The 22,996-nt window shown below is 35.1% G+C and overlaps 1 protein-coding gene across 1 annotated transcript in view; it reads right to left on the bottom strand.

Annotated features, from left to right (window-relative positions):
* Positions 1-18,708: 18,708 nt before the first annotated feature.
* Positions 18,709-22,996, bottom strand: part of LOC150108466 (IQ motif and ubiquitin-like domain-containing protein) — a 227,567-nt gene continuing 223,279 nt past the window's right edge. The window contains exon 12 of the mRNA XM_090415872.1: positions 18,709-18,893. The gene's annotated coding sequence lies outside the window, so the exon portion shown is untranslated. The remainder of the gene's footprint in view (positions 18,894-22,996) is intronic.

Genomic DNA, 22,996 nt, shown 5'->3' on the forward strand with positions numbered 1-22,996 from the left:
CAATTGGAAGAACGACGGTATATTGCGTCCTTCTATTGGAAAAGTTCGATTCTTGTCGTGACGAGAATCTGTATGTTTTTTTTTTTTTTCAATTAAAAGTGAGTTAGCAGATCCCGATGATACGGAGGTAGCAGAGTTTTTCATCCAGCATACAGACAAATCGGCCTTGAGAACACTCAATATACAGACAAAAAAAAAAAACAAAAAAAACTAGTGGTGGTGATGGGCGGTAGATGGCGTTGTGTGTGTGTGTGTTGATGATGGTGGTGGTGGTGGTAGGGGCGTTTCGTGTAGTTAATCGATTACGTGGTGGAGACGGAGAGTTGAAGAGTAGAACGCCCTTCCTCGATGAGTCCTTGGACTCCTTGTCACTTAATAAGAATAAATGAGAAGATGAGGATGGATAATAAGCTAGTGATATAGATAAAAAGGTAGTTAATTGATAGATACCAAAAATGACGTATATGTTGAGGAGCATGCCTCAGAAAATTAGGATGGTGGGTCGTGGGCCACAGAACTCGATCTTTAGATTGGTTGGTTGTGTTGGATTTGCCGAAGTAAATGATGCTATGGGGCCAGTGTATTATGTCTGTTAATTGCATGCGTTTTTATAACTGGTTTGCGGGATGAAAAACCGGAGTTTCAGATGGAAAATACAGGTGAACGGGTATGATACCAGCTAACTCGGTCCTTGGGCCACCACTGTTAATTTTTGTATATTAAAGATATTGGGTATAGTGTGAAGGGGATATTCAGCTGTTTGCTGATTATGCTAGGCTAGAGAGAGAGAGAGAGAGAGAGAGAGAGAGAGAGAAATAAAACAATTCGCATGCAGCTTTCCTGCAAGGTAATCTGAATAGGCTAGTGACTAGGCAAATCATAAGATTACGCAGTTCGGAATGAAGACACTGAGGCTGTGTATTAGATAAATGAGACGTCACTGGAGAAAAAAAAAATTGATGAAGAGGAGGAGAATTAAAACAATTTAATTTATAGTACAGAGAATAAAGCTCAGGGTGCACATTACAAAGTTGTGCACACAAAGTTTACAGTGATAGTGCGAAATATATTGGCGAGTAGGGATAAACAAGTTATAAGGCCTTGACAAGCCCATGTCTGTAAGCTCCTGAGCTCGTACTTGGTCACTCGGATTTATTGCGAAGAAAGTACAGAGGTGGGAAACCAATATGGTAGGTGATAGATTAAGACAGCTAGCAACAGTGTATTGCACTTGGCCGAACTGGGGACTACTACAGGGTATCCTAAAAATATAGTAAAGAATAAGAAGAAAAGAACTGGAACAAATACAAGAAGTTATGTCTCAGCATTAGTTGAAAATATGCGTTAGCTTTGTAACAGGCTATAGAACCAGGGAATTTATGTAATTATAAGAAAGAATGTTAATTAAAATTTATGTATAATGATTACGTGCTTTAGTAATGGTGCACGTATCTGCATTTTTACGTGTCTGTGTCAAAATAAAAAAATAAAAATAAACGATTAAAAGAATTAAAAAATGATGTGAGGGAATTACAGAGAAGAAAGATATGCGTTTCATGTGGGTGTGAATTTCGTTTTATGTATGGATCGGGGCAGAGTAACGATTACTCGGTGTACGTTGACTCGCTGTTCCGTTTTATCTTTTTATTTTATTTTCCAGCATTGAGTTTGTGTAGGAGTGTGGTGTCGGTTTTCTTCCGGGTGCTTTGGCTTCTTCCTCACAAATATAAAACCAATCATTGATAGTAGTACATATAATATATAGGAATACGTAGGCATAAATATGAATTTAGGTGATTCAGAGTTCATGCTGTTTCCACCCACGATATACTTAACTCACCCGGTGAAAGACCAATTAAAGAGCTGTTTATATCAAAAGTAGAAATAAAAGTGGGAAATTTTTCTGTTTAAGCAAGATGTCATTGACAGCTTTTAAAAACTTAAAAAAAAAACATCAATAAAGATTGTTCATTTTGATAGTTAATATTTGGTACTTTTCACTAAATATGTTACATTATATTGGATTTATTGGACCATAGTTTAGATAAACATGTGTACATAATCGTCGACCAGTTTCGTCAGCTGGGGTCTGTCTGTCTTTATAAAGACGGGAAAGATTATACTAGCATTAAATGCCTAACAAAAGAATGCAGTAACGACTTAAAAAACAGTTAAACAAATTGAAGAGCACGCGTGACATCAATAGCATAAAGCGTGGAGACTTAGTCATTGTTATTAAACCGCGTTTATAATTTTTCGCGTAATTGAGTTCCGCTAAACATAATGAATTAATAAAGCTTTTCCAAATGTCTTTTAATATTATGCCTTGGTTTCTATTGAGGTTGTCTACTGTCCGTAGTACTACTGCAGCTTCTTTAAAGGTTCTACATCTGTAATCCTCTTCAATGTATGGCATCGAACTGTTGTCCCAATCTATGGAATGGTTTGAAATTGAGAAATGATGTGCTAATCCTGAGGTGTCTGTTCTGTTATTATTTGCGTCTCCGACATGTTCCTTCTTTCAGATTTCTAGGCTTCGTGAAGTTTGGCCTATGTAAGTCAGTCCACACGAACACGGTATGCTGTAAACTCCTGTGTATTCGTAGAAAGCGATGCCGTCCTTACGAGATCTTAATAAGTGCCGTGTAGTTAAAATAGGTTTAAAAGCAACTGTGATGCTAAAAGGCTTTATGATTCTTGCTATTTTGATGGAGACTGAGCCTGCATAAGGTATGACAATGGACGATACGTACTGTGTCGCTAGAGGTTGTTGGTGGGGGTTGTTTCTATAGAGGATCTTTTTAATTATATTTTGTGGATAACCACTTTTTGATAAATTTTTTGATATAAGTGGAGCTCAGCAAGTACATCTTTTTCTTCTGCGATGACATTTTTTGCTCTGTTTTTTAGCATATGTACGATGCTAAGTTTCTGTGCATAATGATGATTAGATGTAAAATGAAGATAACGTTCGGTGTCTGTAGCTTTGCGATGATGTAAGCTTGATTTGTCCATTATCTTGTTTTTTAACTAGTACATCCAAAAAAAGGTAATTGATGGTTGTTTTCTAATTCTAATGTGAATTTAATTTTATGCTGGAACGAATTTATTTTTTGAAGGAACTCATGTAAGGTATCTTCCGTGCCTTTCCAAATGATGAACATATCATCAACGTATCTCCACCAAACTGATGGTTTTTGTTAGGATGTCATTTTCTAATTTTTCCATGAACAGATCCGCACACGGTTGTGACAGGGGACTGCCCATTGGCCAAGCCTTCCAGTTGTTGATATACTGTGTTGTTTACTTTAAAATAGTTAGACTTATTAAGATCTCCTAAGGACAGCATCGCTTTCTACAAATACGAAGGAAAACACAGCATACCGTGTTCGAAGCCTAGAAATCTGAAAGAAGGAACATGTCGGAGACGCAAATAATAACAGAACAGACACCTCAGGATTAGCACATCATTTCTCAATTTCAAACCATTCCATAGATTGGGACAACAGCTCGATGCCATACACTGAAGAGGATTACAGATGTAGAACCTTTAAAGAAGCTGAAGTAGTACTACGGACAGGAGACAACCTCAATAGAAACCAAGGCATAATATTAAAAGACATTTGGAAAAACTTTATTAATTCATTATGTTTAGCGGAACTCAATTACGCGAAAAATTATAAACGCCGTTTAATAACAATGACTAAGTCTCCACGCTTTATGCTTTTGATATCACGCGTGCTCTTCAATTGTTTAACTGTTTTTTTAAGTCATTACTGCATTCTTTTGTTAGGCATTTAATGTTAGAATAACCTTTCCAGTCTTTATAAAGCCAGACAGACCCCCAGCTGGCGAAATTGGTCGACGATTATGTACATATGTTTATCTAAACCATGGTCCAATAAATCCAATATAATGTATCGTAATCATCAATAAAAATTACATTTATTTATTGAAAGCGAAAGAAAATATATAATAAAAGGAAAAAAATTAAGTACTACCAGAGAAGTGAAGGGTAAACAAAATTCACGCTGCAAAGTCAATATACCAAACACGCCTCCACAAATTTCTAAAATTATGAGAATAGACGATGGGCTAATGAGAAGGACAGCGTTCATGTTGAAAAGCAATTAATTTTAGCAATCTTTTGCAATATTTGAGAAACTGCGCGATCTAAGTTGCTTTTCACTATTTCAAATGCCTTCGCAAATATAGCGATATTTACTGGGCAGAATCTAAAACTGAAATAAGAGTGAAATTCGGAGTCAAAATAACGATTAATGCGCTCCGAAGTTCGAACTTTCAGTAGTCATCGAGTGTGATATGCTTCTCCTAAGCAGCTTCCAAATCATGCGTTAGGTTAGAATATTTCACTACAAATAACACAAGACATTCATGCTACTAAAAAGGAAATAAATTTGCGATGAAATGCTTAAAATGGCACGGGATTTGGGGAATAACCAAGTGTCGATTAATACTGAAAATGGAAAGTGCAAATATATTCCGGTGTTATGTTACTAAGTGTATTAAAATTCTTATAAATGTAAAGATTTTAAAGGTTTAAAATTTAAATTAAAAAGTTGAATAAAACTAATTTTTCTCATCCTTAAATGATGCCACACTCTTAAGTGGGGACAGTTTTAGAAGGGGTGACATGTGGTGAAAAGGAAAATATATTCCAGAATAATGTCTCAAGAGAATGGCGTCAATGCAGTTAAGCATTATCTAGCCAGTAAGTATTAAAATTCATAAAAAGGTGCGACAACATTTCAGGATATTTCCTTTGAAGTCTTCAAAGGGAATGTTCGTCTGTTAATTGCTATTACTTGTCCTCATCGTGCCTCATGGCACATCCGTTTCTTCCAGACACCTTTGTTCTGAGAAACCATCTCAGCTTCTTCCAGCTCTGCCGGCCAACTAGTCTTCTTTCTGTCATTCTCCGAAAAGTAAACTGAGGCATTTCCCTTTTCGGTTTTTCTTCTGAGATCCACGTCAAAGCTGGTCTAGAAATCTCTCTCTCTCTGGTGTTCAATCCATTTCAATGTGCATTATTATTATTATTTTTTTTATTTCATCGGTGATACATTTTTGCTCAGTCAGTTTATATAAGCCATCGTTTGTTTTACGTTGGGGCCAAAAGATTTTTAATATTTTACGCAGACATTTTGTTTGGAACTGACTGGACGAGTGGTTAGCGTATCTGCCTGAGGGTTCAAATCCTACTGTGGGCATGGATGTCTGTGACAGTCTTTAGGTGGGAGACGAATTTCATCACCTGGTATAAAACTACCGTCCCAATTACTGGAGGTGTAATAGTGGCTTCAAAAAGTTCCATGCTTGGTCTCTAGAGCACGGTCTTTGGACTTGTAAAAAATACATTAAAATATATAGGGTGTCCCAAAATTCACGCAAGATTTAAATTTAGCGCCATTTGTGCGGTAAAGTGTTGCCAACGAGAAAAAAAAGACAGCGTGACAGCTGACAGTTCAGGGTTATTAAAAATGACCACACACAGCGAAGAGAGTTCGTTGAATGTATTATGGAACAACAACAAGTGAATACTTATTTTTCGAAAAAAATCATCTTCAGCGATGAGACTCATTTTCATCTTGATGGCTTCGTTAATCGACAAAATTGTCGCATTTGGGGTTCAGAAAATCCACGAGTGATTGTTGAGAAACAAATGCATCCACAACGTGTCACTGTTTGGTGCGGATTTTGGGCTGGAGGCATCATCGGTCCATTCTTCTTCGAAAATGCGGCTGGTAAGGCAATAACAGTTAATGGTGCTCGCTATCGCGACATGATAATCCAGTTTTTTGTGTGCCTAAATTGCAAGATATGGATGTGGACGACATGTGGTTTCAACAAGACGGTGTCACATGCCATACAGCCCGAGAAACAATTCAATTACTGCATGAGTTATTTCCTGGTCGTGTAATTTCCCGTTTTGGTGATCAGAATTTGCCGCCGAGATCATGTGATTTAACGCCGTTGGACTTTTTTCTTTGGGGTTTTTTGAAGTCTAAGGTTTATGCCAACAAGCCCACGACTACCCACGCCTTGAAGGAGGAAATTGAGCGCTGTATCAACGAAATTCAGCCACATTTATGCAAAACGGTCATGGAAAATTTCGACAAAAGAGTGCGTATGTGCCATCAAAGCCGTGGAGGCCATTTACCCGATATGCTATTCCATGCATAACCCTATACTGTATACTTTATGAATCAATAAGAAATTACAATTTTTAATTAAAAACCTGTGTTTTCTATCGAAATTACTTCTTGCGTGAATTTTGGGACACCCTATATATATATATATTAAATTTATAGAAATAGAAAAAATATCCTCAGCCCATCCACGGTATAAAATATACCATAGATTTTGCAAATAACCTTTCGGGGGCGGGAGCAACAACAAAAAAAAAAAGGTTCCTGTTTTTTGCTATTGAAGATCTTTATTTTGGTTTTATTATGATATTTTGATGATTTCCATATATTATTTTCTGAAAGCTGCTTTTTTGTCAATCTTTGCATTATATCACTCAGTCCCATCTTCAGTATTTAGATTTGCTCATGGCAAGACCAGAGTTCTGTTTGTATAGTGTGTTTTTTATTTTAAATATCCAGATGAGATGCAGTGTTTAAGGAGTGTCATAATCTTCTTTGAGAATTTATCTTGTAAAAATACAAGGATATTGCTGATACTGGAAACAAAATGCTAGGCAAAAAGGTATGTCGGGGAACCTATCTCTTCTACTTTCGGACATACAGATGTATCTTCTTTATGAATTTGGGAGTTCCTGTATAGACATGGAGGAAGAGATCGGAGCTAGTCTGGTATCTCTGATAAACTAATAGGTTGTTTTCAAAATGTTATTTTTTGAAGCTCTCTAGTAGGATCATGATGCATAATGGAAAGTGTCAGTATTAAGGAAAGAGCTAATTTATATTATATTTGCTTCTTGATATATATATATATATATATATATATATATATCAGTGGCGGCCGATGAAAATTTTAAGTGGGGGTGCTGTATATACAACCCCCCCTAATCAGTAACGAATTTATTAATAAATAAATTTACATATTAAAAATTGCTTTATTAAAATATTTCATCCTCACCACAAACAAACACCAATAATACAAGTTTCGTATCAATAGCAATGACAAGCCCAAACGAATATCGGCATTAGATCGCAGTGCATTTGTTTGGGTAACGATAATTGAAAAAATATAATTCTTTTCATATTTTCAACAGTGACACTCGTCATAATTCAGCCTTGTATCTATTATAAATAAATAATTATATGTTATTTTAACAAAAAAAAATAAGATTTACAAAAAATAGTTCACCACGAACACGCACCAATAATAAACGTTTCATATCTCACAGAAATAACGCGCGGACGCATATGATACACTGCCGGTTAGGCAGTGTATCGTTTGAAGTAACGCGCAAGCGCAAACGAATATCGGCGTTAGATCGCAATTATCGTTACACGAAACAAATGAAAAAATATAATTCTTTTCATATGTTCAACAGTGACACTCGTCATAATTCAGCCTTGTATCTATAATAAATAAATAATTATTTTTTTTAACAAAATAAAATAAGATTTACAAAAAATAGTTCACCACGCACTGGCATTTATTGATCTGGAGAAAGCATACGATAGAGTGCCAAGGCAAGAAGTCTGGAGGTGTCTAAGGGAGAAGAAGGTTTCGGAGAAATATGTCAGGTTGGTGCGGGAAATGTACAGAAATGTGAAGACAAGTGTTCGGACCTGTCTGGGACAGACAGAAAGTTTTCAAGTAACAGTTGGCTTGCATCAAGGGTCAGCATTAAGTCCGTTTCTGTTTAATATTGTGATGGAGGTGGTAACAGAGGAGGTGAGAGAAGATGCGCCTTCGACAATGTTGTATGCAGATGACATCTTGCTGTGAGCAGATTTAAGAAAGAAGCGGAAACTAAACTGGAAAGATGGAAAAAAGTACTGGAATAGAGAGGTATGAGACTGAGCAGAAGTAAGACAGAGTATGTGTTGCGCAGTGGGCGGCGGACAGGAGACAGATCTGGAGCTGGAAGGAAATGTCATCAGGAAGGTGAGAGACTTTAGATACTTAGGTTCAACAGTGAGAAGATGGAGGAGCTGAGAAGGAAGTAGGATGCAGGATACAAGCGGGTTGGAGGAACTGGAGGGTGATGGCTGGAGTGTTATGCGATAAGAGGGTGCTGATCAATCTGAAAGGCAAAATCTATAGGACTGTAGTGAGGCCAGCTATGACATGTGCTATAGAAACTGTGGCCCTGAGGAAAAATAACATCAACAGGATGGAAGTAGCAGAGATGAGAATGCTTAGGTGGATGTGCGGTGTGACCAGAAAGGATCGTCTGAGAAATGACTATGTCAGGGGAACAGTGAAAGTTACGAACTTAGGAGCGAAAATACAGGAGGCAAGGTTGACATGGTTTGGTCATGTGATGAGGAGGGAGGACGAATACGTGGGAAGAAGGGTCATGCAGATGGATGTGCAAGGAAGGCGGAAGCGTGGGAGGCCAAAGAAGAGACGGAGGGAGCTGGTAGAAGAGGACTTGAGAATGAAGAACTTGGATGTGGTGACAGTCCAAGACAGGAAGGTGTGGAGGAGACTCATTATCAACAGTGACCCCACTTAAGTGGGAGAAGCTGCAGAAGAAGAAGTTCACCACGCACACTAACCAATAATGAACGTTTCATATCTCACAGAAATAAGGCGCATAAGCATACTAAAGATACACTGCCGTTTAAGCAGTGTGGGAATGACGTAATGTGCAAATGACAAGCGCAAACGAATATCGGCGTTAGATCGAAGTGCATTTGTTTCGTAATCTAAAGCGTTAATAGAACAATTCCAATTATTAACTATTCAATCAATGTCGAAATATAAGCTGTAACCTTTAACATGTTGCATTGCATTTATATAATGTTGTAAGCTTTGTTATTATTTATAAACATCAACAAAATTTAATTTTTTCATTTTTTCCTTGGGGGTGCTGCAGTGCTTATGTACAGGCCGCCACTGATATATATATATATATATATAATTATATAATAATTTATAATTATAAATATTTAATTAAGTAAATTAATATTAATATAAATAGATTACACACACACATATATAATCAAGAGCATTTCACAAAAAAAACAACAACAACAACAAAAAAAAAAAAAAAAACGCATAGAATGGGGAGGGCTCAAAGAAAAACGGAAAATGTTCTAATAGATTTTCGTATATGATATCGAGTGCTCAAACAAGATGTTTGTGTTTGATGGGAATGAGGTGAGAACAAAATGATAAACGACACTGTTTTACCCCCTTCCAACATGCCAAATAATGGGGGAAAGCAATACCGTTTTCAAGTGGAGGTTGCTTTCAATGTTTATTGACCATGGAGCAAGAATGTAGTAGCGTCTTTAAAAATATCCTATAGAATTTTGCAATAAATATGGAGAAAAATGACCACTACCGTCCTATCAACAAAAATGAAAGAAAATTAAATATCTCTCCATTTCTATTAAAAACCAAAATGTTTCCTTTTGTTGTGATTTGTGTTCTTCATAATGGGATGAGAACGGCCAAGTGCGATTTCGGTTCGGATGGAGGAAGTCTTCAAGGAGAGGCCATTGTTTCACTCATAAACAAACACGGCGTCCTTTCCATGATGCGCACATCCGGGTTGCAAGGACGCTTCATAACGGCTCCTACACAAGCTAGCACACTGTGTGCTGTCCAGGTTTATTTTGCATTAAAGACCTCCATTTGATTAAATGCCAGGATTATAGTATTTATTTTTTTTCAATATTCCTAAATTGCATTGATTAATAAATATTTGAGTCCATTGGTACGAAAGAAAAAAAAAAAACTCATGCTGAAATTATCTTCTATTATGAAATATGTATGGTAGTGACACTGTTTTTTTTTTTTTTTTTGAAGTACATGTCAGACACACATTCACAAGCTGCGTTTACATTTCATATGAAACAGGCACAAAATGAACAGTGCAACTAATACAGAAGGAATTATAAAGAGTGGATATTACGATGGGAACAACGAGAGGCCTTCCCTGGAAGTTGTATAAAGATATGGTGAAGAAGGGTATGAGTAGAAGATTTTTAACGTGGGGAGTTATTAGTGAGTGGAATGCATTGTGAATGCAGGCAGTGTAATAACTTCAAAGCTTATTATGATCGATAGACAGGTTGCTGGTTGAGTGTGATTTCTACGATGAACCTGTTGATCCCATGGAAGTTACCAAAATAATAATAATGCTAATAATGTGTTACATAACAAAAGATAATATTAATACTTATTTTAACTACCAACACATCTTAGGTTTAATCATTGCAAGTTGAGAATATTTAGAGCATTATTGAACGATGTCCTGAGTTTTTTTTTAAAGGAATGGACTTTGCAGTTCAATTGGCAAACAATAATTACTAGTACATAAGAATATTAATATTTTTTTTTCTTTATTTAATCTTGATCGATAGCATATTATTCAAACAATATGTATGGAAACAGTGAAGATGTGAAAAGAAAATAAATCATATAAGAAGAAAGCACACTACTCTAGAAAGTATTCGGCATATAACAAGTTTCTTTTTTGACTTCCGCCTCTTATCAGAGCTTCAATAGTGAAATTGGAAGAACCGATGTGGTCTTTGTTTGGAAAGATCTCAATTAGAATGTGCAACCCTTTACAAATTAAGTTAATCAGTATCACACAGAAAGAAAGGAGTTTTTAATACAAAACAAACGGCTAAAATAATATTTAAAAAATTGTTAAATATAATGTGGCTCATTGCCTTAGGGTAACTGTATGTTTTATTAAACAACTAAAATCTAGAATCTTTGATCCTATCAAACTCACAGAAAATCCGTTTCTATCGCTTAAGGAATTCTTATTTATCCGGGATGATGATAATGATGGTACATTATCATCATCCCGGAGTCCACAAATATATTAGGAAATGTTCTTTACAGAAGAAATCTCCCATTAAGTTCGTGATCGACACTTTGCTTCCAGTTCTGTAAGTCAAGTACCGGTCCAACTTTTTATATATTGTCCTATCCAGTTTATTATAGGTCTGCCTCTTTTTCGCGTTCCTGAAATAAGTCCTTCAAGAACTTGCATTGGTAGACCATTTGCTCTGATGATATGACCAAGCCACATAAGTTGATTCCTTCGAATCTTAGTTAGAACGGTATATCTTAGAGCAACAAAAGAACTGCTTATTTGTCTTACTTCAAAATTTGTGATGTGTTAATGTATGGTATCTTTCGGAGGCGTCTATGGCACTTCATTTCAAATGCAAACCTCTCTACATATTCTTTTAGGAGGGTCCAAGTTTCACTTCCGTAAAGAAGTACTGAATTAACTAGCACATCAATAACGCGCAATCTGTTGGAAATTATAAGCTGTCCATAGCAGTTTTAGTTTTTGGAGTGTTGTTGCTGCTTCTGCAATTTTTGTTCTAATATCCAGTCTTCATCCGCGATATTTAGTAACGATATTGCTTAGGTATTTAAATTCATCAGCTTCTTCTATGGGTGTATGTATCCTCAAGTAGGATTTTTTCAGTTTCTAATACAGCACTTCCTTCTTGGTCAGAAGCACAGATATGTCTCATTGTTTTGGGGATACTTAAGGTTACGCCATATTTTTTAAGAGTATAGGCTAATTTTGTGATTTCATGAAAAAAAGTTTTCGCTAGAAGATCAATATCATTAGCAAACTTGTTATCTATCATTAGCAAAATAAAATGAAGTGCATATTTTAATCGTCATCTGTCTTCAAAACAAACATTTCGTAGATGTTCTTTATTTACGAGTAGCCAGACTTCGTCATCACTTGAAATCTCTATTTGTTTTTTTTTAATTTGTATTTGTATATTTGTTTAGCTCCATATCATAAACTTATAAAAAATTGCAGCAAATTGGTAAGCAATGTTTTATTACTGACTTCTTAATAAATAAAACCGAAGTATGCAATGAGAAGTATATAAATGATATCCAAGAGATTTCAAGTGATGACGAAGTCTGGCTACTCGTAAATAAAGAACATCTACGAAATGTTTGTTTTGAAGACAGATGACGATTAAAATATGCACTTTATTTTATTTTGCTTAAAACATTTGTTCATTATGTGCAATGAAGTTTACGTACAATTTTTACGTTTGTACTATGTATTTGTTTCATAGTTTATATGTTTTCTTAACTTAAATGAATTATCTGAACGAAATAAAAATATATTTTTGTTGGATATGTCATTATTTATTTTTTTTATATTCCAAAAAAAAAAAAAAAAAAAAAAACGATTTTGGAACCTAACCCTACTTTTTCTGTGCTCTGAGTCTCGCATAACGCGATTTATATAACGCGGCATTTCCATGGAATCTAACATCCGCGTTATACGAGAGTTACCTGTATTTTTATTCAATGATATGGAGCATATAAATATATGGTTAATTTGGCTCCTGTCCTTTCTAAATCCAGTCTAGAAGTACGAGAAAGTGAATTCCATTTTTGCTTCAGTATGGGAGAGTAGACATTCAAAAATATTTTGCTTGGGTGGTTGATGAGGCTAATTGTCCTAAAATTATTGCAACATGATGAAATATAATGCTGGCTGCATTAAATGCCTGGTTAAAATAAGGTTCCCGGTTTTTGTCAGGTACCAAGGTGAGCAGCGAAAGTATTATGTATAATCATTATAAGATGTTATATTCAGGCAACAGTGATCAGCGAACATAGCTATAGTATTCAATACTAAACAAACTTCTTGCTTGGCAGACAATTTCAAGTAAAATGACATGGACAAATTTCAAAATGGGAAATTGGAAAATAAGACTTAATTGTGCCTATGTCCAATACTAAGGAAAAATTGGAAGAGTTTTTCATAGAAAGGACATGCGATAAAGGAAAATATGATTTTTTTTTTTTTTTTTGTTGGAGATCTACACAAAAATCTGGAAATGAATACCAGACATAGATAAAAGTTTCATCATTACAAAATATCATGTAAGAGTACAAAGATATCAATAAATTCGAATGGAGAGAACACATGAGAAATAAGAAGAATGTTACTAAAGTAGTTATAGATAATGACATATTCACACCAGTTCAGATTCAAGGGTACATGGGAGAGGGATTTGAAATAGGAAGTGATCATTATTTAGTTTTAAAAATTAAAACTAAGTAATGACTATTTAATATGTTATTGAAAAGAAAAATTTGTACAAAACTTTTAAAAAGAATCAAAGCTGAATAGTATCTGGAGGTGAACTCCTGACTTAAATATGTAAACATTCAATCAAAACAAAGCGTCTGCAAATAAGAACCATACCTTGGTGCTGTAGAAAGTTATTTCACTTGGTTATAAGAGGGCTTTTACGATGTGGTTGAAAAAGAAATTAGTGAATTAATTGATGGGGAAATAGATTTAAATGAGAAGGAACTGGTACAATTAATAGATGGCATCGAACCAAATGACGAGGAAAGTTCTGCCGAAGATTCTGATTGTGATGAATCCGTTAAAAAATTCAGTTTAAAGAAATTAGCTATAGTATTCAATATAAAATTTAAATTCTTGCTTATTCTTGTTTAAGCAAACAAAGTTTGCATGTGAAGTATCTTCACCTTGTATATGGAGGCCAATGACTTCACATTACTTGCCTGTATACCATAATGCAAAGCATACATCCTTTTGGGTAGGTCTGGCTACCGCTGATGAAATCTCAGTAAAGGTAGAAACTGTTCTGGGTAGTGGCTCTTCCCATAATGCACCTGAAAGGATATGTGCTTTGCATTATTTGATATTAAGGCAATTAATGTGAAGTCATTAGCCTGTATATACAAGTATACAAGTAGCTCAGTTGTGAAGATACTTTACATGCAAGCTTTTCTTGCTTACATTACTTAGATAAAGGATTAAACAATATATTTTAAAATAAGGGGATATAAAATCCACATTGTTTTAAAACCGAATAAGAAACTCAAAGATTGGAATCAGAGAGTTTCATGCCGAATATAGTAAACTATAAAGTATCGGCGATCACTAGCGTGAGCTAATGCAAGTGACCCTAGTACGTGGTACAATACCGGACGACTCGTTGCAAAGGTGGGAAAAGTTCAGATCGCTATTCTTAGGTATTTTCCATAATGTAAAAACACATTTCCTAGGAAATGTATGCTGTTATTACATTATGGAGGGAGGTCACTACCCAGACCGGTTTCAGACTTTTTTGAGGCTTCATCAGTGAGTAGCTAGACCATAATACCAAAGTGTATAGCGAAAAGAACTTATATACTCTGCGATACGAGTTTCCAAACAGGTGCAACCATTAAGTTACTTAAATATAAAGAGCTAATAAGCTTCATTTCGGCGATATAAACATTATTTTAAAATAAGGGGATATAAAATCCACATTGTTTTAAAACCGAATAAGAAACTCAAAGATTGGAATCAGAGAGTTTCATGCCGAATATAGTAAGCTATAAAGTATCGGCGATCACCAGCTACTCACTGATGAAGCCTCAAAAAAGGCTGAAACCGGTCTGGGTAGTGACCTCCCTCCATAATGTAATAACAGCATACAAATCCTAGGAAATGTGTTTTTACATTATGGAAAATACCTAAGAATAGCGATCTGAACTTTTCCCACCTTTGCAACGAGTTGTCCGATATTGTACTACGTACTAGGGTCACTTGCATTAGCTCACGCTAAGTGTTCGCCGATACTTTATAGTTTACTATATTCGGCATGAAACTCTCTGATTCCAATCTTTGAGTTTCTTATTCGGTTTTAAAACAATGTGGATTTTATATCCCCTTATTTTAAAATAATGTTTATATCGCAGAAATGAAGCTTATTAGCTCTTTATATTTAAGTTAAACAATATAATTTCTTGGCAACTAAGTAGCAAATGGTAAGAAAGCATATTGATTGCATAGCTGATATTGATTCATCCAGGGGAATGTGAAGTTGTTTTCTATGGAGGGAAAATTCCAAAATTGCAGAGTGGACTCAAGAAGTTAGAGAAGCAGTACTGGAAAATAAGAAAAAATGTCAAAAGTATGGGTGCACACTATCTCCACTACTATTCATCGTCTACGCAGATCAGATTCTGAAGGAAAATGGATCAAACTTGATACTGACTGGAAATATTAAGCCTGCTCTTTATTTGATTTTATACTCCTAAATAAATTCAGTATACAAGTCTTCAGGAATTCTTCTAAATTGAATAACTTCAGTAACTAGTTTTAAGAAAATCTACCACTCTTTAATTTGTATATTAATGATATATGTAAAGTTTTAAGGATAATGTTCCATTGTTTGCTGACAATGCAAAACTGAGAAGTTGAACATTGAAACATGATCAATGAACCCACCATACGTCTGACCATTAATCTCCGAGGTGCATCAAATCCACGAACTACCTTACGATATTTCAAGGATAAAAACGTTCTACTTTACATTTTATTTATTTTGTTTGTTCAGAAGAGAGATAAAATTTCAAGAAAAAAATAAATAAAACGAATTACATCTATTTCGAAATATGAGATTAATCTTAGCAATACATTCATTACTCGTAATAATTTTTTGCCTTGCCATCTTTTATTATTTATTCTTCCAATTATAACGAAATAGGTATTTTATTCAGGTTCTTTCATTTTGCAGAACTTTTTACTTTTTTAAAAAAAAAACCGCTCTGCTAGCCAGCCGAACGGTTAGCGTATCCGCTCTCCAGCCAAAAGGCTGTGGGTTCGAATCTCGCCGTGGGCATGATTGTATATGATTGATATTGTCTGTGGAAATAGTAGTAGAGTAGGCGTCCTCCCTCGATGAATCTTTGGACTCCCTGGAGGTGTCATGCAATAATAATTTTTTTTTTTTAAATTTCCTAGCGAAATTCCAGTATGCCTTGTCATCGTGCTTATAGTTCGATATGTCAATGTTAATCAGAACAACTTCATCAAAATTTGCAGGCACGATTTCTTTCTCTTGTTTTTTATGTAATGAACAACTTTTACTGCATTTACTATTTACCTACTGAAAAATTTAAGTCGGCAAACTGTTAACTACTATCCCACGTTCCATTCTCTTCAGTCATTAATAACAATACACAGCACGACTGAGATGGCTACTCATTCTGAATGATTTCCTAGATTAGATGATCTGAGTGTGGAATACATAGCAGCGTATCTACGCTTTTGCCCTCCTTGGCAAATTGCTCTAAAGATAAAATGTTCCTACGCTGTGGGAATACATCGTAATGAAGCTTAAAAATTTGGGTCACAATATAGATCACGATTTTAAAACATGTTACTGCAAAATATTTGATTTCTTTTCTTCCTTTTTAATTCCATGCAATGGAACAAACTCACACTCTTGATGTTTTGTGTTAAACAATGAAGAAATTCTCACTTTTTCTTTCTAAACTAATTTGACTTAATAGTAACCTAATCAGGAATAAAATAATTATTTTCTAAAATATTCGAATACGTACATTCCGCTTGCGCAACCGGGAGTATTTAATTAAACAACTTTAGTTCGTGATAGCGGCACGCATACCGCGAAAACAAACTACAGTATAACGCGAAGGCAACCGTCATGGGAATAAACCTTTTATCACTCGCTTAGCAGTCTATAAAAGCAAAATGCAATGCACATTGTTTACTTTATTCAACAAAGGTGTAGATCAGAAAGGAATTAGAAGCACAGGTGTTGGCAAGACGCCTCTCGCCTAGGTTATTTATACAGAGGTAGCAACGGGAGGTAGTGGAGAAAATTCATTTGCGGAAAAAAAATAAAAACCGCTTTTACACATAATATATAATTAGTTAATAATATATAATATAATAACGTTTGCCAATACTCAAAGCTTGTGTTTGCATTTAAACTTTAAATTTTAAAGTTTAAATAAATACAGCGTAACAAGAAGTAAATCTTGGTCAGTTTCACAAAAAGCCACCGCTTTTTTGTGAAACGTGTTATTGTTGACTGCTATATATCAGCACCTAATCGACATTATTCAGAAGCGGAAGAAAAATGTAGTTTTAAAAAGGTTTTATCCGCAAGGTCATGAGTTTTCTTCTATTACATTACACATCACGTGTCATTTTAGTTTAGCTTAATTCTGCATCAAAAGTAATTATTAATATCTGAAAAAATGGTAATGAATAATTAGTGTTTGACTCCAGGAGGTATTCGTAGAATAATAATAACAGTTGGAGAATTAAGCAGTAGCGAAGATGTGAGTAGAATGCCCTCCCGCGATGAGTCCTTGGAGATGTCACGTAATAATAATAAAGAAATTTGTGCTTGACCCTCTATCGCATGGAAGTTAGAGAATCAGGAACACAATGCACACAGCCAATAGATGTGTGCATTGTGTAGAATTTTTTCAGACCTACTGGAAATTTTCCCAACTATTTTAAGTGACCGCTATTAAAAAATAACTATTAAATACTTAGCTAATTTAAGCACATATTTTCATAGGCCAAAACAACACAAATAAAATAAGGCATATTCACAATTATATTAATGTTTACCTGAGCAGCTATTTCAAACATAACCAATTTTTCTGAAGTTTCGGAAGACCTTAAATTAATTGATCGAAAGAATAAAACATGGGAAATATACATTTCAGTATCTTCTTCTCTCCTCAACCTTATGGTTGATGGGATAGCAGTATGCTACTTTACTAGGGAATATTGATCATGGAATATTTCAGTATAATAATAATAAATGATCACTAAAAGAAACAATTATCATTATTATAATTCGAATGCGTTCTTCTGTAATTGCAGTAATTTCACATTTTTATTGTATAAAATTAGTGTTCATTCTACCATATTAATGCGTAGAATATTCTGCATTAATGAATGAAATGAAATATTTGTCATGGTACGGCAAAGGATATCAAGTAGAAAGAATATGCCTAAGGTATTTTACGTCTGAATAATTTGTATGGAAGCTGTTGTGCATCTAATGTTTATTGTTTGTTTTTCACAAGGCCCGTGTGTGTGTGTGTGTGGGATGAATAAGTTACACAGAATTAGAGGAGCTCATTCTTTATGTGCAATGAACATTTCACTTTCCCTCATTTATATATTTATTGTATTTAAACACCATTTATTACGTTATGTGAATTTCAACCCATATGTTATTGCTGACAAGGTACGAGAACACTGCTGAGTTAAATTAATTGTGATAGAAACCTCCGATTCTGTTAGCAAATTTCTAAACATCCACACTAATGCAGTTCGAATGCTTAATTAGCCATTTTATTTCTCTAAAAACAAACACTACTAATTTCTGATTGTTAAAGAGGCGGAACTATACACTAAAAATCTGCGGTGAGTAAAATGGTTTCATGTTATAAATTTGTATTTGTAAAAACAAAACGGACGGCTTTCTTTGGGTAGTGTGTATTTCTTGAATATTTATACAAGTAAAATACACACTGCCTTAATTACATTTTCATGAAACATAATTTATATTATTCAGATTTTAAGTAAAATTACACATTGAAATTAGGCCATAACAATAAACTAATTCTTAAATGAAATAATTTTAATGTACAAATGTGTCTGACATATTTTATTGTAATAGGGTACAGTACATTACTGCATTATTAAATGCCTGATAAGATAAACGATCAGAAGATGAATTTAATTACTTTGAGCGACATATATGACTAATTAACATCGGATTAGGAATCGTTCTGTACATTCTAGCAGAACGATTATTTGTTCTGCTAGAATGTACAGAGTATTTGAAAAGTTAATTACTCTCCAAGTGTGCGTATACTTGTGGCACCAAATGATGAGTAACTCATTTCTGAAAAGAAAAAAAAAAAAAAAAAAATTCATTTCTAAGCATTTTAAAAAATATACAGCCTATGGATTTATGAAGTAATTCTAAACAGAAATTTTCCGTAGACAGTTAACACGAATGAAACTCTATGTTAAGAAACAAAATTTTAAGTTCTGTATTACATAAATGACAAAAATCGACAGTAAGCACTGATGCCTCAGTCTTTCATTATTGAAATCAATGAACTCGATTTAGAAAGGAAAAACAGCAAGATTTTTAACATACAGTGAACAATGTTTATAAATGCTTGTATAATATTTGTTTCTGCTTAATTTGGGAAGTTCAGAATCAATCATCGATAATTCGTGGAGGAAGTTTTCCCACTTGGTTATACTATAAATTAAAGATATCAAGAAATTATATACTTGATTTAATCCTTTATCCAAGTGTAAGCAAACAAGTTTGCGTCTAAACTATTTTCAGGACTGGGACAATTTCGTATATAGAAGCTAATGACTTCACATCACTTGTCTTAGTATCCCATAATGCAAAGCATCCTTACGGGTATGTATAATGCTGTGCATTATGGGAAGGGCCACTACCCAGCCCGGTTTCGATCATTATTGAGGTCTCACCAGTGGGAGCCAGACCCAGAGGTGATACCAAGGTTGAAGTAATACAGAAGTAATATTTTCATATAAATTACTCTGGATTAGAGATAGTTGTTGGAAGTTTTTTCCCACTTGGTTAAAGGTCGAAACCGGCCTGGGTAGTGACCCTTCCCATAAAGCATACCCGTAAGGACAGGTGCTTTGCATTATGGGATATTAAGGCAAGTGATGTGAAGTCATAAGCTTCTATATATGAGTTTCCCCAGGCCTGAAAATGGTTTAGGTGCAAACTTTATTTTTTACACATGGATAAAGGATTAAACCAAGTACAGTGGTACTGCGACTTACGAACGTTTCGAGATACGAACTTTTTGCATATCCCATTTTGACCTCCAGATACGAACCGTGATGCTTTTCTTTTCAAATGGATTAAAGCCTATTCTTGGTGCCTTTTGTGATATGACACCTTTTTTTAGCAACTCGTAAAGTATAAGTTCTGCATCATTTCAATCAGAGTATTTATATCTACCAGGGTCTACCTCCCACTGACGAGACCTAAAAAAAAAAAGGTCGAAACCGATCAGGGTAGTGATCCCCCCCCATAATGTATAACATCATACATGTCCGCTAAGAGATGTGTTTACATTTTGGGAAATACTACGGATAGTGATCGGAGCTTACGACACCTTTACTACGAGTTGTCCCTGTCATGAAAGGTGTTAGCTTATGCTTGGATCCGCCGAAACTTTTATAGTTTCTATATATTGGAATTAAACAATGTTGGATTCAATATCCACTTAATTTGAATAATTTTGCATCGCCGAAGTGAAGCCTTTTGGCTCTCTTTTTCAGGAATTTACATTATACATTATATATATATATTTTTAAACTCTTTTATGCACGTTTAGCTGAGGGCGCACTGAACCGTCTCTAGTGTAACGATTGTTGTTACTACGTCGTATTTATCTGAAATATATTTTTTAAACTTTTTTATGCACGTTTAGCTGAGAGCGCGCTGAACCGTCTCAAGTGTAACGATTGTTGTTACTACGTCGTATTTATCTGAAATAATACGACGAACGCTGCACAGATTTGCTTTTTTGTGTATCTATTTCGGTATTTGTGTAAACAAACAATACACTTCGTGAAGATTTTTTTTAAGGTTTGTATTTATTGTGTGTACTGTATGTATTTCTTTTTATAAGTGACGTGTTTTATTGTAGCTACACGTTTATTTTCTGAATAATCTACCAGATAAGCATCATTTCACTGATCAGCCTATTATTTTCAACATGGGGGGGCCAAAGAAAACTAAGAAAGAAGAGAAGAAAATCACAATAGAAATTAAGAGATTGTGGACAAATATGAGAAACGAGTCAGGCAAAGTGATTTGTGCGAGCAGTATGACGTGTCCAAATCATACTTAAGAGCCTGCATAGCTCAGCAGAAGTGGCGTTTGCACTCTACGACGCTTGACCGCACGAAGAAAAACTCATAAGTTCGAGTCTAGTCCTGACTGCAGGAACATTTTCTCTAAGCCTTTTTAGGCTGGCCTGGTTAGCGTATACGCTCTCCAGCCAAAAGGCTGCGAGTTCGAATCCCGAAGTGGGCATGGATGCTTGTGATTGTCTGTGGAAATACTAGTGGTCGCCGGTAGATGGCGTTGGTCTATTTACAGACAGTGGAAGTTAGTGGATTTGAGTGGTGGAGATGGAGAGTTGTGGAGTGGCTACCCCCCCCCCCCCCCTCGATGAGTCTTTCAACTCCTGGAAGTCACTTAATAAAAATAATAATAAAAATCCATCATAGCTACAATTGTCAAGAAAACAGATTTTTATAAGGAACTGGATGTGGCCAAAGGAGTATCTATCGTGTTATCTCGAAGAAATAAAGTCATGGAAGAAATGGAAACTTTACTACTCGTCTGGATTAATGACATCCAACTGAAAGGAGATAGTATATTTCAAAACATGATCTGTTTATAAGCTCAAACTATTTACAAAGATCTTTCACAGAACTTGCCATCCACCAGCAAAGACATCGGCAAGGAGTTTAAAGCTAGCAAAGGATGGTTTGAGAAATTCAAGAATAGAACAAGTATCCATAGTGTTGTTAGACATGAAGGTGTTAGTGCTGACAAAGAAGCCGTTGAAAGGTTCGTGAAGGAATTTCAGAAACTGATGGAGTCAGAAGGTTACAGACCAGAACAACTTTTCAACTGTGATGAAACTGGATTCTTCTGGAAGAAAATGCCTAAGAGAACGTTCATCACTAAGGAGGAAATGGCATTCCCAGGACACAAGATAATAAAAGACAGACTAACTTTGCTTTTTTCTGCTAATGCCAGTGGTGACCTGAAGGTAAAACCTGTGTTAGTTTACCACTCTGAAAATCCCAGTCTTTAAAAAGCAGAAAGTTAACAGACACAAACTCAGCATTATGTGGCGAGGTAACAGCAGCGCCTGGGTAACCAGACAATTCTTCTGTGAATGGATGACAGAGGTCTTTGCTCCCAAAGTGAAACGGTATCTACAAGAAGAGGGTTTGCCTGAGAAAGTTTTTCTTATAACGGACAATGCTCCAGCACATCCACCAGAGTTGGAAGATTTGGATGAAGAGTTTAATTTCATAAAAATTAAGTTCTTGCCTCCTTTATACCACACCTACAACCAATGGATCAATATATTATTTCCAACTTCAAAAAAACTTTATACCAAAGCTCTTTTCCAAAGATGTTTTGAAGTTATCCCCGACGCAGAATTAACCCTCAGGGAATTCTGGAAGAATCATTTCAATATTCTTCATTGTTTGCGTCTTATTAGTCAGGAATGGGAAGATGTTTCTGTGGGAACTTTAAAATCAGCCTGGAAAAGCTATGGCCCGAGGAACTGCATTGGAAGGATATTTGGAAGTTCATGAAGCAGATGTAGAGGAGCAGAACGTTGAGCTGACCACTGAAGAGCTACAGGAGTTAAGAGAGCAGGAAAAAGAAAGGGAGAAGAAGGAAAAGCAAATGTCTCTAGAGGATGAAGAAGACAGCAACAAAAAGCAATTCCAACAAGTGATATAAAAAAAATCTTGCAGCACTGGGCGAATTGCAAGAATTGGTTAACAAGTGGCATCCAAATCAAGATGTTTCTAGAGCCACCAATATCTTCAATGACAATGTCATTAATCACTTTAGAAGGGTGTTAAGGAAATGACAGATTCAGTCAACGTTAGATAGGTTTTTTAAACCTCCCTCACCTAAGAGACAAAAAGAAGCAACTGATTTTTTTTTACAATTTAATGGAAGATGATCTTCATACTAATCATGTAAAACCAAAGATTTCATAAATAAAAATTAATATGTAATGGTATACAAAATGCATATTTATAGTGTAAAAATGATTCTCACTCCTCCATTTCTTTGCATTTTCTTCATTTAGTTGAGAATAATTTTTTTATTTTTTGAATCTGGGAACGGATTTATTGATTTCCCATAAAATATAATGGAAAATTGGGTTTCGAAATACG

Source organism: Typopeltis vanoorti, chromosome 3 (genome assembly GCF_054136105.1).
Source record: "Typopeltis vanoorti isolate ZY-2024b chromosome 3, IOZ_Tvanoo_1.0, whole genome shotgun sequence".
In the NCBI taxonomy this organism is placed as follows: domain Eukaryota; kingdom Metazoa; phylum Arthropoda; class Arachnida; order Uropygi; family Thelyphonidae; genus Typopeltis; species Typopeltis vanoorti.